We start from the raw sequence: 19,256 nt of genomic DNA, 5'->3' as shown, positions 1-19,256 counted from the left end.
TCTCAAACATTAGGCCTGTATTATTTAAATACTGTGTTTTCACAAGGAAGCATGAAGTGTATGTTTTTTGTAAATACATCTATACCAGTTTAGATAGTACTATATATACATACACACACACACACACACACACACACACACACACACAGTGTGTGTCTGTGTGTGTGTGTGCATATATGCATACATACTACATACACTGGCGACACACTTTATTTGAGCTCGGCTAGTCCCACGAATTCGGGTATACCCGGGTGTATTGAGGTTTGTGACTGTTTTCTGCCCGAGTGCATTGAGGTATTTTCCAGGCAGGGATTGAAGCATTTTATTCCCGCTGGCTGCAATACTGCACAGTATATATATATATACTGCATTACAATTCATGAATTTATGCCATCTGGTAGACACGCGAAGCATTGCAGCCTATTAAATCCTAATCATTATCATTTAACAGATCAGCCGCCCATCAGCCAGGCATGAACCCAGGCTGGGAAGGCAAACGCAACGGGGCTTGTCAGAGGTGAGGAGCGGTGCATTCCAGGTATCTGCCAGGTACATACCGGGTATTTGCTCGAATAAAGTGTGTCGGTGCAGTATATATTAGTATAAATTCAAAGATGTTCTTGAAACAAGAACACATAAATGATTAAAGGACAACATTGCAATGGCCAGCAAAGGTAAGTAATATTTAACACAAAATCCTGCTGTACACGTACAAGAAAGATGTTTGCAGCTAAATAGGTGCTTTTATAATTGCATGTGAATAATATGCACATGCAATGATTACATCAAGTAACACACCCAAATGCAATGTTTTGCTGCAAAGTCAATGGCAGCTTCTCTAAACTTAGCAACTGGCTCCTGATGGACCATTACTGAACAGACGATTAAAACATAAATATTTATAACACTATTCATTAATTAGGAGTGTTAACATTTCCAAAACTTCACGTGTACAAGAACATATTTGAAAGTTTGGAAACAACACAGTCTTCAGCATACATACAATATTAATTAGATAATCTGAAGTCAACAAAACAAGGCCAAAGACATATTTTGTGAATTATACAATTTATTTATTTTGTTCCTTTTGAGAGCGAGTAACAGGCCTACTTGTTGTCTCTTGAATTTTCCTTTTTCGTTTGCCACCAACTTTAGCCACAACAGAGCCACTTTGAGTGGCCTCTGGCACTTCTCGGGCAGGGATTGTGGCCAGTGACTCACCTACAGGGCTTGTGGCCAGTGACTCACCTACAGGGCTTTTGGGCAGTGATTCACCTACAGGGCTTTTGGGCAGTGATTCACCTACAGGGCTTTTGGGCAGTGATTCACCTACAGGGCTTTTGGCCAGTGATTCACCTACAGGGCTTTTGGCCAGTGATTCACCTACAGGGCTTTTGGGCAGTGATTCACCTACAGGGCTTTTGGGCAGTGAATCGCCTACAGGGCTTGTGCCCACTGACACATGTGAACAAGTTGGTAGACACTGCACAAGTGATGGTTGGTCTGTTTCATGTGTGTCTTTTGTTGTTTTTGACCCAAAACTGGTCAGTAGTAACTGCTTGTGTTTTGATTTTGTGGCCTCCTTTGTAGGTGTCAGCTGCTGAATTTGTACAGATGGCAGCGGTAGGATGTCGTCAGGAACCTGCACAGCAATGTCTGCTACTTGACCGGTAACATTCGGACCTGGTGAATGAAGATCAGAAGCATGTGGTGAAAACTGACCAGCATGAACAGATCCTGCCTCTGAGGTGTTCAAGTTGAATTGTGGTACATTAGTCATTCTCAAGTAATTAGCTTGTGTTTGCTGAACAACTAATGCTTCGAATGAGGTGTTGATTTTTTGCAACTGTTTAGGCACTTCAATGAAGACTCTGTGGAGATGTGCCAATTGTGAAACTGTTTCTTCCTGCAGTGCAATCATCCTTTCCAGCACTGTCATCAGGTCAGAATGGCGACGATTTTCTGCTTCCACAATTTTTCCCTCAGAAGCTACAATTGCATCGTATGTGGTATTTGCTGGACGATTTGGCGGTAAAACAGTTTCAATTGGAACCTCTTCATGGTCACTTGCTTGTATTTGTGTGTCTATGGCGGTGGCATCATCATCATCATCATCATCATCATCATAATCCTCTTCATCATGTTCTACAAATAAATGTACACATTATTAAATGGCATGTTAATCTCTGCTGTGTTACTATGTAATTCTACTGTGTCATAAGTAACACCTAACATGTTTCCATACGTTTTATAACCTCACATTAAAAACTACCTTGACTTACGAATAATGTTTGGACTCAGTATGAAATATGAATTAATGAAAACTTGCTCTAAACTCAGAACTCCTACATGATAGTTAACATCACTAACACAATACATGTTGCCTTACACTTCATTTTCACTGACACTAAGTAATCCTATTTAAAGAACATGTGCAAAACACATAATGAACATGACAACATTACATATAGAACTGCACATATTATATGGCCACCAACTGATACACTCACCTTCTAGGTGTGTTGAGCTGGCTGACCCAGGTGAAGACACTTGTTCCGTCTCAGGTGACACATGTCCTCCAGGGGCAACTATATTTAACAATAACATTAGTTTTACATTTACATGTGTAAATATTGAACAAACAGTTATTGTATGTTCTGTATTTATGAGTACCTAACAGCATCAGTTCCTTTACCCAAAATGTGTGTGTGAAAGTGAACATAATTAGTTGTAATAACAATGTACATGCCTGTGTACTTAGAAGTTTTGAGTTCCCTAACATACAACATACTATGGTTCTGCAGTAATGCGTGAGGAAAAATACATTAAATTTGTACATAAAAATCATATGTTGTGTAGTGATATCAGTATCATAATGTACATAACTATCATGAGATGACCATTCACAATGGTTATCATGAAGGTGGTCATATTGCAAAAAGTGTTGTTTTTGGTAGAGGATATGTGTGGTACATTAATATAAGATGTGGCACACCTGAATGTGGCTGTGACTAAACAAGACAACACATGCAGTGTGTGATAATGTGTCGTTGATAGTAGTTCAACTATAGATATGAGTGAACTAATGTGTGAGGTACGCTTTCATAAGTAATGAGTTGTTGGGGCATTTAGTAGCTAAAGTTAAGCTTTCAAATGAGTGTGATTAACTTCAGTTGTGCTAGTCAGGTTGTAAGAACGGTATTCCCTTCCCCAAAAAGCCTAATCAGCCACACCTTTCAATTACTTGAAACAGGTGAAAATGGTGTGAACTAAGTTGACCCTAAAATGAGCCTGTAATTAGTGTGTGTGCTGAACCCCACCCCCTCTGTTGAAGTGTATGCTGTGATGAGATATTAATTGCAGCTGCTTTAACACAATGGTAGATGAGCTAAATAGTCGTGTGCAGTTTTTAAGTTATGAAAACAATGACATAACATATGATACGTGTGCCTCATTATGCTGTCTGTATATGACTTAAATCAAAAATGGACATTTTCATTAACAACTATAGATGTGTTAGTGCAAGTGATGTTTGTAGGCCGTTGCATGCAATATATTTGATGCATGCTTAAAATAGGCAGTAATGTCATGTTTGTCGGAGTAAAATAAATAAAATACACAATAATATTATACATATTTATGTTCTGTACCTGTAGCTAGTAATAATTTCTCATTAACATGTGTTACCCATGTGTACTACCCTGTTGTTCCCCATCTTCGCCCACCATCAACTGATTCCACTACAGCAATGCATTTTGGGAATTCACATGTAAATGAGCACGCAATGGCACGTGCTATATTAGTTACTGCTTTTAGTAGGACTACAACATATATGTCTATTTTGAGATATATATATATACAGAATCAGACATATACATATATAGATGCAGGTATGCTTATATTGTGAAGATATTATAAAAAGCAGTGTAAATATGCAAAATAACTGTAAGCAACGACACGCCTAGTACATTAATATTTCTCACCTGGTGGAAATTGTGAGGGATAAATTCCAATATCACGGTCACCAGGTAAGCCTTCCACGACGACGGGAAGTAATTTTGCCCGAAGCAGCTCCTCCAATGGACTTAATATGAGACGTTGTGGTGTCGGCCCACCTCCAGTGCCAGTAGCATGCACGCGTTGGTGTTGTATTTTCTTTTTCAATTTGGTCCTAATATCATCAAATCTCTTGTGACAATTCCGCTTGTCCCTCACATGATTCCCACACGCATTGACACCAATGACTATTGTGTCCCACATTTCTTTTCTGCTTGCTGAACTTGTCCGCCCTTGAAAAACATATAAAATATATGAGGTACATTAATAATAATAGAAGCACCAGTTTCCTACACTGCTAGCTGTTCCAAGAGATAGCAAACATGCTGTTTTAGGTGTAATATGTGAAGCACATGAGCATTCACTACTAAACCTATACATGTAAGCAAGCTTGCATTCATATTGTATGCAGTTATGGCAAATTGACCGCCTGTGTTTAGTTGTCCTTGTAAGGCATGATAAAAAGCTGTGTTTCCAGACTAATTAACATAGAAAGATATTGTGAACCCATATTTGCATATGAACAAAACTCAGATGACCTAGGATCACATGTATTTGAATAATCAATGTAAAGGTACACTTACCTAGTAAATGTCCATATATACTGTCATAGTGCTCCAGAATGCCAGTGACAAGAGCTGTATTTTCCTGGTCATTGAAGCGAGGATTACGTGGCTTCTCCACACGTTTCTTCCGAGCAGGTTTAGGGTCAGAGCTTGGCTGGTGCTGACTGGACTCTCCTTCTTCCAATGGAAGAGCCTCCAAAAGCTGCCCACCAGCAAGCACGCCACCACCATCCACCCCATCAGCAACTGCGCCACCAGCAGCACTCACAGCACCAGCACTCCCACTCCTAGCACCAGCACTCCCACTCCTAGCACCAGCACTCCCACTCCTAGCACCAGCACTCCCACTCCTAGCACCAGCACTCCCACTCCTAGCACCAGCACTCCCACTCCCAGCACCAGCACTCCCACTCCCAGCAACAGCACTCCCACTCCCAGCAACAGCACTCCCACTCCCAGCAACACCACTCCCACTCTCAGCAACAGCACTCCCACTCCCAGCAACAGCACTCCCACTCCCAGCAACACCACTCGCAGCACCAGCACTCCCACTCCCAGCAACACCACTCCCTCTCCCAGCAACATCACTCCCCTGAACAGTACGTTCACTCCGACGCGTACTCGCACGAGTAGCACTCCCACTCCCACCAGCATCACTCTTCCCACGCTTTGCGGGCATACTTCCAGCACTCACAAAAAACAGACAATAAATGTACAGCCAATCACACGAAACACTTCCACATATAAAACAAGACAAAGATGTAAACAAAACAACAATGGACAAAGCTCACCCAATACACAACAAGTCTCTCAGTCAATATGCAAATCTTCAATCAGCCAGCTCTGTGCGTCTCTCTCTCTCTCACTCCCAACAACACAGAGAATGATTAGCAGTACACGTTGCCTTTAAATATGGCGCGCAATCCAATACATGCTTGCATCGCCTGATTCAGCAAGATTTGTGATTGGGCAACCTAACAGCACCCCGCCACGCACGCCGATACACCTGTGTGTGATCGGCTAATCATCGTGAGAGTGGGCGGATTTGTTTTCGGGTTGATTTTGAATGTATTCGGCACTTACTGAATACGGAGAGGAAAAATCGCCAATAACATGACTAATCGGTAAGATTGCCGATTTCACATAATCGACGCTTACTGCATGAGGCCCTTAATCTCCTCCTTTCTGCCCAGGCTGAGAAGGAAATGGCCTGGTCTCAGCGAAAATTTGATGAAAAAGCAAACAAGCCTGACATCCCCTGACGAAGTACGAAAGTACGAAACGCGTAGGAGAGGGCGCGTTCCTATTTGTTACAATTATTCCCATTGTGGCTACTAATTTGGACATTAGTTCTCTGTGGGACTTGTTTGGGACAAATTGCCACCACTCGAACGAATATCGCTAAAGGAGTAACACGCTTGAGACGCGACAGGCTGAGAGACGCCGCCGGATGACGTCACACGCCAGCGTGGAGTAACAAGGAAGCGAGTTGAGACCATCTCTCCCGATCCACACGTGTGAGACGCGACAGGCTGAGAGACGCCGCCGGATGACGTCACACGCCAGCGTGGAGTAACACGGAAGTGAGCTGAGATCATCTCTGCCGATCCACTGTCTGGAGCTCCTTCAACACGGCTCGCCAACACAGAGCAGCACAGAGTCTCCCTGGATGCCAGCAGCAAAGAGGGTGAACGTGTAAAGATTTCTGCATTGGTGTCTGGCTGTCCCTGCTGAGTGGTAACATGTCCCTAAACATGTCATGCTATTAACCCTTTTTTTTGATGTACGTGCAATACTCACCTTCACTTTATAAATATTAATTGAATTTACTACACTATGGTTTTTTTGCGCTGTCTCTTCTTTGTTTCCATATAGCCTGGTGTTTGAGCCATTCCCATCAGACCAGCAGCATAAAACCACACTTTATCAGGTTGTATTGAATACCTTTATTATCATCACATATATATATCACAGGTCACTTATGAGCGCAATATTATCTGTTTCACTCTACCATGAATGTGTATGTTAATCATCTCATAAAATAAAAAAATATCTAATTGTCACATTAATTTTTTTATTTTTCACACAGTTATACACACAAACGTCTTTGTCCTGAACAATAGAAGTATTGGGTTATACATCAAACACGAGTACGGCCGCCATCTCCCTTTGATATGAACGGTTGTTAACGCCCTTTAAGGTGCGTTAACCAGTAACACCGCCTGACTGCCTTACAAACACTGGACTCACTAATCTCTGATAAGGTTCCACGTTAACTGCTGTCAACTTAAATAGCAGTTCATTAGAGATAGAGATGTGATAACCTACAATTGAGACAAGTTACATTTCCCCCAAAAGGCATCTTAAAGGGTAGATTCTTGCAGTTGGTTTCTAGTTAGATCAAACTCATATTTTCTTGCCTCATTATATATGGTGACAACAAGCATTACATCCAAAGCTTGTTGCCCCTATTAACAAATAAAAAGTGTATATGAACCAACAAAGATATGTCGATTGTCAGATTCTGATAGTTGTTTTCTAGTTAGTATAAATTAATTTGTTTCAGGCAGCAGTAAATATGGTGACAGAAAGCATTAAAATCAACAGCTACTTCCTTTTTCAGTAAAAAGTCACAAACAAGTGTATGCGAACCCAGAAAGGGCCATATCATGTTTCCTAAAACAACACAAGGTCACATCATGCAATGTTTCCCTCTCAATTGTAATACCCTACAATCAGTTGCTCCTCATTGTGCTGTACTCAATAATCAGGGAAGCATACCAAAGGATGCTGGACTAGCCAATGGGCTTATCACATCACAAGCTCATCAGTTTTAATTAGTTTTACCGATGAAATGGCACGTCCTATACATTTCTGGCCCGAGCCTGTGAGATGTAACAAACCTTTTGGCTGATCCATAAAACTCTTGTATGCTTCACCTGATTATCAAATATGGACTGGTATGTGGCTTCTATAGTAACCTGGACCACGGAAAAACAGCACCAACGCTATATATTTGAAAAATATATCATTGCATTTTATTTATTTAGTGTGCTTCAGTAGCATTTTGGATCTCCTCAACGGGTTATCATATCACTCTATGTTTTGTACATGGACAACCAGCAGATGAAATTGAATTCCAGTATGATCTCTTTATGCTACTCACTAAACTCTGACACCTGGCAATATCAGTGACAGTCAAAACATACTGTATTGACAAATGTTATAGCCAGGTTGGCCTTATGATGAACTTGCATATGTACTGTATATCATTGTCAAGGTAGACATAGCCAAGATAAGACAAGTCGACTTAGAAAAGGTGATACAAATGCATACTGTAATATGTTGAACTTATTATATAAACAACTTTGAAACCCATGTGGCTAGTTGCCATCGACATGGTCAACACATTAAGTTTTAACATTTGCACCTATGGATATTATGTTTCTTGTGTTTTATTCATAGGGTGTCTACTGTACGTACTGTATCTGTTTCATTTATCTCATTGTCACATGTAATCATTTGCTATTCACCAGAAACTACTTCCTAATGAGCCTTTGTGGAATTCTCAATAATGTTCCAACTCCACAAAGACTCCCCTCCCTATTGTGAGCATGTATAAAAGGTCAGAGAAGCAGCATAGTCTTAATACAGAAGCTCATACTGGGAAAGGCTGCACTGAAATTGGGTAGAAAAACCATATTACCAATAAACTCCTCTTCCTACTGTACGAACATCTGTCTTTCAGTTCTGAACATTTGCTGCTGAGAAATCTTATTTCCAGGACTTGGAGAGAAATAAAACTCTATCTGGAAAGGGAATAAAAGACCAATAGTAAGTAGAGTAAAGTCTTCTCTTTCACAGCTGGGTGGCAAGTACTCATATACAAGGGAGTAACAATGTTACATGCTGGTTAATGCTCGATATCTCAGTATGATTTATCATTATAATTAATAGTAATGCTTTTCTTTTTGCATCTATGTGGGCAGCACAGGAGAAATATTACTCCAGATTGTAATATGTAGGGAACTTAGAATCGGCTGAATAATACAGTAGTATTTTATTGTGGGTAGTAAAAATGTTACAGTATTTTTTGTTGCCCCAGTTTTATCCAGTTGTATCCAGTGATTATTATCTTGAACATTAATTACTTATCCAGGCTTCAAAACTAGAGCAAAAATTGTGCAAAAAAAAACTGCAACAGATTTGCTGCAGGAAATATCACATCACGTATTTTTCCAGCAAAAGGTTATTAACCGTGTGCTGTATTTGTATATACTGTTTATTTAGAAAGTTTTCATACAGTATTATTAGCAAGTGATTGGGGAAATGATCCATAAAGTAGGCGAGGTATAATTACACTAAGGAAATTATATCCAGCACTGATATGTGTCCTGAGAGTTACAGATGTGGTGCACGGCATGTACAGTACAACAAAAGGGAACCTTTCACAGCCCAACATGCAAATTCAATATAAAGAATAGGAATGTAAAGAAAACCAGTCAATGCCCATGTTACATTATTCCATAGATTGGTGCATGCAGTTCATTTTTCCACTGTCAGATTAGATCAAACTGGTTGATAATCCCTTTTTCCACGTGGCTGCTACTATATAGATGTAGGTTGTGAGGCTACTAACAGCTCAAAACAGAGAGTGCAAAAGAGAGTCAATGGGAGGTAGTAATAATATGGGACTGCTGAGGTAAGCAGCAAGGGAATTCCACAACGTGGGTGTGAAGAGGGTGAAAACAGATGAAGGAGACACTATGGGGCTGCGTGTGTAAGAGAGGAGTTCCAATGGAAACCGCTACCTGAGATCCTTCGAGTATAGAGAGCCTGGGTCAGCGCCTCTATGGATCCCTCATGTAGCACTCCTCAAGCGCAGCCCTCTCTGCAGAAGGAACGAAGCCGTCCTGGGTATCCTCTGTACGGTCTCGCATCAATGGCGCGGAGTTCCCGAGTGCCGGAAGTACGTAATAGTACATCCGGTCCGTCCGGAAAATCTTCCTCTCCCTGTAGACACGTGATTTCACGGGGGAGAATGTGATAGACGCCGACAACCACGTACCCTCAGATCCTCAGCGCGTCACTCCAATCAAGCAGTAGCAGCACACGAAGTAAAGATTGGAAAGGTGATTCGCAAATGTCCGAAAAAAATGCATTTTTTCGGACATTTGCGAATCACCTTTCCAATCTTTACTTCGTGTACTATACAGATGTAGCCAGAATAATTGTTCCTAAAGATAACCCAACATATCCTGTTATAACTCAGAATATCCCATAGTTACAATACGATTCAGTAAGCATAGAAGGCTGGGGACCCGCCTTGGTCCTTTCCTCCATGTAGTAACAAAGGAGAGAGGGTGAGACAGTGTTATGATACATTTTATTGGACCACCAAGTAGTTGAAATGTTACAAGCTTTCTAACTTCTCAGGGTCCTTCATATGGCAGAAATACAGAAACAAAATATTATATACAGTGTTTGTAAGAGGGAAATCTGGTAGCAGTGGATGTTAATATTCACTGGCACTGACAGAGAAGAATATCTTAACATATCCCAAAATATCACATCATATCCCAACATATCCCACCAGAGGATACAATGACGCTGGCAACATCTGTAAAACTCACTGCCGTTATCACTTCTATTTTAAGTTTTAATTAAAACATACATTGTTTATATCGTTTTGTGGTTTGTATTAGAACCCATTAACCGAAGTGAAGATTTATCCCAAGTAACTTATGATTTTTTTAAATTATTTTCCTCCAATTGGATCATAAAAAATCCAGGATTTAGGGTCAGTAGGCATTCTGTTGTCCACTTGTTTAACTCCTGTTGGACGCCCTGTTAAATTCCACACTGCTTTCCACTTAAATAGGGCCACTTTAAAGATGGGCTGCTTTACATACAGTATAGGCTGCTCCCCCAGTCTGTCTCTAGCTATATATGTCTAACAAGTCACCTGACTGAATGAAATTCTACCCAGACAGCTCAATTAGCACATGTGAGGCACATTAAAACAAATGGTATTTCTAATCAAACAGTTATCCTTCTATGGTGTTAGCTGTTGGAATTGCTGGAATATGCACAGCAGAGAGCACATTGGAGACAGGAAATAAAAATTATTTTTACCAAGGTGTTAGCTGTTGGAATGGAGAGTTAGTATAGGATGGGCAGCAGTCATTCCAAAAACTCTGTTTCAAAATGAATACAAATATATAATGCTCCAAAGTGTCCATTCCAGAATGTTGGAGTGTGCGTCTTTTCATCTTGCTTGAACTCTTACTAGAATTCGTATAGGAGACTATCGGGGAGAAACCACAGACAAACAGCCCATTGCGATACTTTATTCATAGCTCCATAAGTATACAGTATGATCTATGACAGGTAAGAAGGAATACAGTGTGTAGAGAGGGGTGTCAGGAAGTAGTTGTTTGAGATGCAAGGGGGATCTCTTGATCAATTAGATCTACCTTTGAATTAATGTAGTCAATGAGGTCTTGAGGTGTAGTTGAAAGAGAGAAATGTGTAGGTCCTCTTCCTAAATGTTAAGTTTATGTCTGAAGCACTTATTCACATGACCTGTTATTTATATTATTTATTATTTATATGATTGTCACGTGTATTACTACTGTGAAGCGCTAAGTACATTAATGGCGCTATACAAATAAAGACATACAATACAATACAATATATCCCTGTATACCTTTTCATGGGTAATGAATCCCACATTATAACTGTGATTACTGTGAAGAACCCTTTCCTTTGTTGCTGTTGAAATCTCCTTCCCTCCAACCTTAAGGGATGCCCCCGAATCATTTGTACTGCCCTTTGGATGAATAATTATTTTGTATTGTCCCTGAATATTTTTGAACATAGTTATCATATCCTCTCTTAGACGCCTCTTTTCTAATGTAAACACATCTAATTTAAATAGCCTCTCCTCATAAATCAGATTATCCCTCCCCTTTATTAATTTGCTGGCCCTTCCATAATGCACCAGTGAGAGCAATAACCCCTTCTAAATCTGTACAGGTGCCAATTTTACCATATATTAAGTAGCTTTCTGATCATATAACTATAAAGTGCACCTTTCCATTGAGTAGGCAGGATACTCACAATCCAATATTATCAGTAGAAAGTCCTTCCTCTGTCATCAAATTAAGCTATGTCTACTCCAGAGGCCCCTACACAAATTCAATATCGTTCGATTTACCATATTTACAGTTCAAAGAGATTCATAGGTTAGGTTGCCTCCCTTTCCTTTCATGTCAGAAATCTATTTTATTTTGAAACCTCCTCAAAGCAGCCCCGATCTCCAGGTTCCTCAGGCTGTATATGATGGGGTTGAAGAATGGAGTCACCACCATATACAGTAGAGATAGGACCTTGTTTATGTTAATTGAGTGTCCTCTGGATGGAACAGAATAGTACAGACCGAAAAAAATTAAATGCATTTATGCTAATGCAAAAACCCTGACAGATAAAATGTGGGCGCTAGAATTAATAGCTACAAGGGAGATGTATGATATCATAGTCATTACTGAAACATGGTAGAATGAAACTCATGACTGGGCAGTTAATTTAGAGGGTTACTGCCTTTTTCGAAAGGATCGAGCAAATAGAAGAGGGGAGTTGGGATTCATGTTGAACAGGGTCTAAAACCTATTATACGTGAAGATGTTTATGAAGGGAATGATGAAAATGTAGAGATCCTGTGGATAGGAATTAGCAGTGAAGGTAAAAGTACAAAGAAAATGTTTGTAGGTATATGCTATGAACCACCAAATATCGGTGAGATAGATGAAGCCATAATACTTTGGCAAATAGAGAAGGCATCAATACGAGGTAATGGGTGAATTTAATTATCCAGACATAGACTGGAGCAATAAGATTAGCATTACAACAAAAGGGAAAAGGTTTTTGGGTGTGCCCACAGACAATTACATGACCCAAATTAGTGAGGAACAAACCAGGAGAGGGGCAATACTAGATTTGGTAATATCAAACAATGCACAAGTCATAAAAAATACTGAAGTCCTGGAACATTTGGATAACAGTGATGATAACATGGTCTCATTTGAAATAAATGATCAAAAAACATAATACTTGGGTTCAACAAATACTTTTCTACAATGAATAAATTGGGATGATGTTTTGATGTTGGGATGAAGGTAAAAATGTTGAAGATAAATGGGCAAACTTATCAGTGCATACCCTTGGGTGATAAATATAAATGAAACAAGTCTAAATCAATGTGGCTAAAAAAACAGGTAGGGGAGGAAATGGAAAAGTCAGAAGGGGCGAGACTACATATCAGAATTACAAGGAAAGTAAAAAAAATTGCAAAGGGCAATCAAATAAGCAAAAATTGACAATGAAAAAAGGATTTCAATAGAAAATAAGATCAACCCTAAAAAGTTATTAAAGTACATTAATAACAAAAAAAATTAAAAATGAAATATTCTCACTCACACTTTCACTAAGTGTGAGATAGGATGGCAAATTATTGGAGATTAGGAAAAAGCAGAGTTATTAAACGTATTATTTGCTTCTGTATTTACACAAACTCTACTGTATATTAACTGACAATTGGTTAACTATGGAAGAAGTTCATAGGCGGATTGATAAAATGTAAGTAAATAAGGCACCTGGTCCCAATGGCATACATCCAAGAGTATCTGTTCTTAAAGAGTTAAGTTATGTTCTCTTAAGACGGTTCATGGTCCCAAGGTTCAACAAAGTATGCAGCCACTCCTCATTCTCGTATTGTTCACCCCAAAACTGGAACAATCTACCTGAGACTCTCACAGCCGCCACCAGTCGAAGTTCTTTCAAAACTAAAGCTGTCTAACATTTTAATCTGGTCTGTAATTGTTACATATGCCTATAACATATATTATCTCTTACCGTGCAGGCAATGTCTTGTATATAATGTATAACCTAGCTCACTTAATGTAACTATGTATTTGTAACCATGTATCTGTCATCATAAGTCTGTGCCCAAGACATACTTGAAAACAAGAGGTAACTCTCAATGTATTACTTCTTGGTAAAACATTTTATAAATAAGTAAATAATAAATAAGTTCAGTAATAGCCAAACCATTAAATTAAATCTTCAATGACTCAATTTCCACAGGCTCAGTACAACAAGATTAGCATAAAGCAGACGTGGTGCCTATATTTAAAATTGAGCTAGATGACAACCGGGGAATAACAGACCTTTAAGCCTGACATCAACAGTGGGGAAGCTACATGAAGGTTTACTACCTGGATAATATTCAGGAAAATCTAATTGAAACAAAATTATTAGTAATAGTCAGAATGGATAGGCCAATTGTTATAGCCAGGTTGGCCTTATGATGAACTTGCCTATGTACTATATATCATGGTCAAGATAGACACAGCCAAGATAAGACAAGTCGACTTAGAAAAGGTGATACAAATGCATACTGTAATATGTTGAACTTATTATTATATAAACCACTTTGAAACCCATGTGGCCAGTTGCCATCGACATGGTCAACCCATTAAGGTTTAACATTTGCCCCTATGGATATTATGTTTCTTGTGTTTTATTCATAGGTTGTCTACTGTACATACTGTATCTGTTTCATTTATCCCATTGCCACATGTACACGTTTGCTATTCACCAGAAACTACTTCCTAATGAGTCTTTGTGGAATTCTCCAAAATGTTCCAACTCCACAAATACTCCCCTCCCTATTGTGAGCATGTATAAAAGGTCAGAGAAGCAGCATAGTCTTAATACAGAAGCTCATACTGGGAAAGGCTGCACTGAAATTGGGTAGAAAAACCATATTACCAATAAACTCCTCTTCCTACTGTACGAACATCTGTCTTTCAGTTCTGAACATTTGCTGCTGAGAAATCTTATTTCCAGGACTTGGAGAGAAATAAAACTCTATCTGGAAAGGGAATAAAAGACCAATAGTAAGTAGAGTAAAGTCTTCTCTTTCACAGCTGGGTGGCAAGTACTCATATACAAGGGAGTAACAATGTTACATGCTGGTTAATGCTCGATATCTCAGTATGATTTATCATTATAATTAATAGTAATGCTTTTCTTTTTGCATCTATGTGGGCAGCACAGGAGAAATATTACTCCAGATTGTAATATGTAGGGAACTTAGAATCGGCTGAATAATACAGTAGTATTTTATTGTGGGTAGTAAAAATGTTACAGTATTTTTTGTTGCCCCAGTTTTATCCAGTTGTATCCAGTGATTATTATCTTGAACATTAATTACTTATCCAGGCTTCAAAACTAGAGCAAAAATTGTGCAAAAAAAAACTGCAACAGATTTGCTGCAGGAAATATCACATCACGTATTTTTCCAGCAAAAGGTTATTAACCGTGTGCTGTATTTGTATATACTGTTTATTTAGAAAGTTTTCATACAGTATTATTAGCAAGTGATTGGGGAAATGATCCATAAAGTAGGCGAGGTATAATTACACTAAGGAAATTATATCCAGCACTGATATGTGTCCTGAGAGTTACAGATGTGGTGCACGGCATGTACAGTACAACAAAAGGGAACCTTTCACAGCCCAACATGCAAATTCAATATAAAGAATAGGAATGTAAAGAAAACCAGTCAATGCCCATGTTACATTATTCCATAGATTGGTGCATGCAGTTCATTTTTCCACTGTCAGATTAGATCAAACTGGTTGATAATCCCTTTTTCCACGTGGCTGCTACTATATAGATGTAGGTTGTGAGGCTACTAACAGCTCAAAACAGAGAGTGCAAAAGAGAGTCAATGGGAGGTAGTAATAATATGGGACTGCTGAGGTAAGCAGCAAGGGAATTCCACAACGTGGGTGTGAAGAGGGTGAAAACAGATGAAGGAGACACTATGGGGCTGCGTGTGTAAGAGAGGAGTTCCAATGGAAACCGCTACCTGAGATCCTTCGAGTATAGAGAGCCTGGGTCAGCGCCTCTATGGATCCCTCATGTAGCACTCCTCAAGCGCAGCCCTCTCTGCAGAAGGAACGAAGCCGTCCTGGGTATCCTCTGTACGGTCTCGCATCAATGGCGCGGAGTTCCCGAGTGCCGGAAGTACGTAATAGTACATCCGGTCCGTCCGGAAAATCTTCCTCTCCCTGTAGACACGTGATTTCACGGGGGAGAATGTGATAGACGCCGACAACCACGTACCCTCAGATCCTCAGCGCGTCACTCCAATCAAGCAGTAGCAGCACACGAAGTAAAGATTGGAAAGGTGATTCGCAAATGTCCGAAAAAAATGCATTTTTTCGGACATTTGCGAATCACCTTTCCAATCTTTACTTCGTGTACTATACAGATGTAGCCAGAATAATTGTTCCTAAAGATAACCCAACATATCCTGTTATAACTCAGAATATCCCATAGTTACAATACGATTCAGTAAGCATAGAAGGCTGGGGACCCGCCTTGGTCCTTTCCTCCATGTAGTAACAAAGGAGAGAGGGTGAGACAGTGTTATGATACATTTTATTGGACCACCAAGTAGTTGAAATGTTACAAGCTTTCTAACTTCTCAGGGTCCTTCATATGGCAGAAATACAGAAACAAAATATTATATACAGTGTTTGTAAGAGGGAAATCTGGTAGCAGTGGATGTTAATATTCACTGGCACTGACAGAGAAGAATATCTTAACATATCCCAAAATATCACATCATATCCCAACATATCCCACCAGAGGATACAATGACGCTGGCAACATCTGTAAAACTCACTGCCGTTATCACTTCTATTTTAAGTTTTAATTAAAACATACATTGTTTATATCGTTTTGTGGTTTGTATTAGAACCCATTAACCGAAGTGAAGATTTATCCCAAGTAACTTATGATTTTTTTAAATTATTTTCCTCCAATTGGATCATAAAAAATCCAGGATTTAGGGTCAGTAGGCATTCTGTTGTCCACTTGTTTAACTCCTGTTGGACGCCCTGTTAAATTCCACACTGCTTTCCACTTAAATAGGGCCACTTTAAAGATGGGCTGCTTTACATACAGTATAGGCTGCTCCCCCAGTCTGTCTCTAGCTATATATGTCTAACAAGTCACCTGACTGAATGAAATTCTACCCAGACAGCTCAATTAGCACATGTGAGGCACATTAAAACAAATGGTATTTCTAATCAAACAGTTATCCTTCTATGGTGTTAGCTGTTGGAATTGCTGGAATATGCACAGCAGAGAGCACATTGGAGACAGGAAATAAAAATTATTTTTACCAAGGTGTTAGCTGTTGGAATGGAGAGTTAGTATAGGATGGGCAGCAGTCATTCCAAAAACTCTGTTTCAAAATGAATACAAATATATAATGCTCCAAAGTGTCCATTCCAGAATGTTGGAGTGTGCGTCTTTTCATCTTGCTTGAACTCTTACTAGAATTCGTATAGGAGACTATCGGGGAGAAACCACAGACAAACAGCCCATTGCGATACTTTATTCATAGCTCCATAAGTATACAGTATGATCTATGACAGGTAAGAAGGAATACAGTGTGTAGAGAGGGGTGTCAGGAAGTAGTTGTTTGAGATGCAAGGGGGATCTCTTGATCAATTAGATCTACCTTTGAATTAATGTAGTCAATGAGGTCTTGAGGTGTAGTTGAAAGAGAGAAATGTGTAGGTCCTCTTCCTAAATGTTAAGTTTATGTCTGAAGCACTTATTCACATGACCTGTTATTTATATTATTTATTATTTATATGATTGTCACGTGTATTACTACTGTGAAGCGCTAAGTACATTAATGGCGCTATACAAATAAAGACATACAATACAATACAATATATCCCTGTATACCTTTTCATGGGTAATGAATCCCACATTATAACTGTGATTACTGTGAAGAACCCTTTCCTTTGTTGCTGTTGAAATCTCCTTCCCTCCAACCTTAAGGGATGCCCCCGAATCATTTGTACTGCCCTTTGGATGAATAATTATTTTGTATTGTCCCTGAATATTTTTGAACATAGTTATCATATCCTCTCTTAGACGCCTCTTTTCTAATGTAAACACATCTAATTTAAATAGCCTCTCCTCATAAATCAGATTATCCCTCCCCTTTATTAATTTGCTGGCCCTTCCATAATGCACCAGTGAGAGCAATAACCCCTTCTAAATCTGTACAGGTGCCAATTTTACCATATATTAAGTAGCTTTCTGATCATATAACTATAAAGTGCACCTTTCCATTGAGTAGGCAGGATACTCACAATCCAATATTATCAGTAGAAAGTCCTTCCTCTGTCATCAAATTAAGCTATGTCTACTCCAGAGGCCCCTACACAAATTCAATATCGTTCGATTTACCATATTTACAGTTCAAAGAGATTCATAGGTTAGGTTGCCTCCCTTTCCTTTCATGTCAGAAATCTATTTTATTTTGAAACCTCCTCAAAGCAGCCCCGATCTCCAGGTTCCTCAGGCTGTATATGATGGGGTTGAAGAATGGAGTCACCACCATATACAGTAGAGATAGGACCTTGTTTATGTTAATTGAGTGTCCTCTGGATGGAACAGAATAGTACAGACCGAAAAAAATTAAATGCATTTATGCTAATGCAAAAACCCTGACAGATAAAATGTGGGCGCTAGAATTAATAGCTACAAGGGAGATGTATGATATCATAGTCATTACTGAAACATGGTAGAATGAAACTCATGACTGGGCAGTTAATTTAGAGGGTTACTGCCTTTTTCGAAAGGATCGAGCAAATAGAAGAGGGGAGTTGGGATTCATGTTGAACAGGGTCTAAAACCTATTATACGTGAAGATGTTTATGAAGGGAATGATGAAAATGTAGAGATCCTGTGGATAGGAATTAGCAGTGAAGGTAAAAGTACAAAGAAAATGTTTGTAGGTATATGCTATGAACCACCAAATATCGGTGAGATAGATGAAGCCATAATACTTTGGCAAATAGAGAAGGCATCAATACGAGGTAATGGGTGAATTTAATTATCCAGACATAGACTGGAGCAATAAGATTAGCATTACAACAAAAGGGAAAAGGTTTTTGGGTGTGCCCACAGACAATTACATGACCCAAATTAGTGAGGAACAAACCAGGAGAGGGGCAATACTAGATTTGGTAATATCAAACAATGCACAAGTCATAAAAAATACTGAAGTCCTGGAACATTTGGATAACAGTGATGATAACATGGTCTCATTTGAAATAAATGATCAAAAAACATAATACTTGGGTTCAACAAATACTTTTCTACAATGAATAAATTGGGATGATGTTTTGATGTTGGGATGAAGGTAAAAATGTTGAAGATAAATGGGCAAACTTATCAGTGCATACCCTTGGGTGATAAATATAAATGAAACAAGTCTAAATCAATGTGGCTAAAAAAACAGGTAGGGGAGGAAATGGAAAAGTCAGAAGGGGCGAGACTACATATCAGAATTACAAGGAAAGTAAAAAAAATTGCAAAGGGCAATCAAATAAGCAAAAATTGACAATGAAAAAAGGATTTCAATAGAAAATAAGATCAACCCTAAAAAGTTATTAAAGTACATTAATAACAAAAAAAATTAAAAATGAAATATTCTCACTCACACTTTCACTAAGTGTGAGATAGGATGGCAAA

The sequence above is a fragment of the Ascaphus truei genome, chromosome 20 (assembly GCF_040206685.1).
Source record: "Ascaphus truei isolate aAscTru1 chromosome 20, aAscTru1.hap1, whole genome shotgun sequence".
Lineage (NCBI taxonomy): Eukaryota > Metazoa > Chordata > Amphibia > Anura > Ascaphidae > Ascaphus > Ascaphus truei.
Note: the sequence above shows the minus strand (reverse complement) of the source record.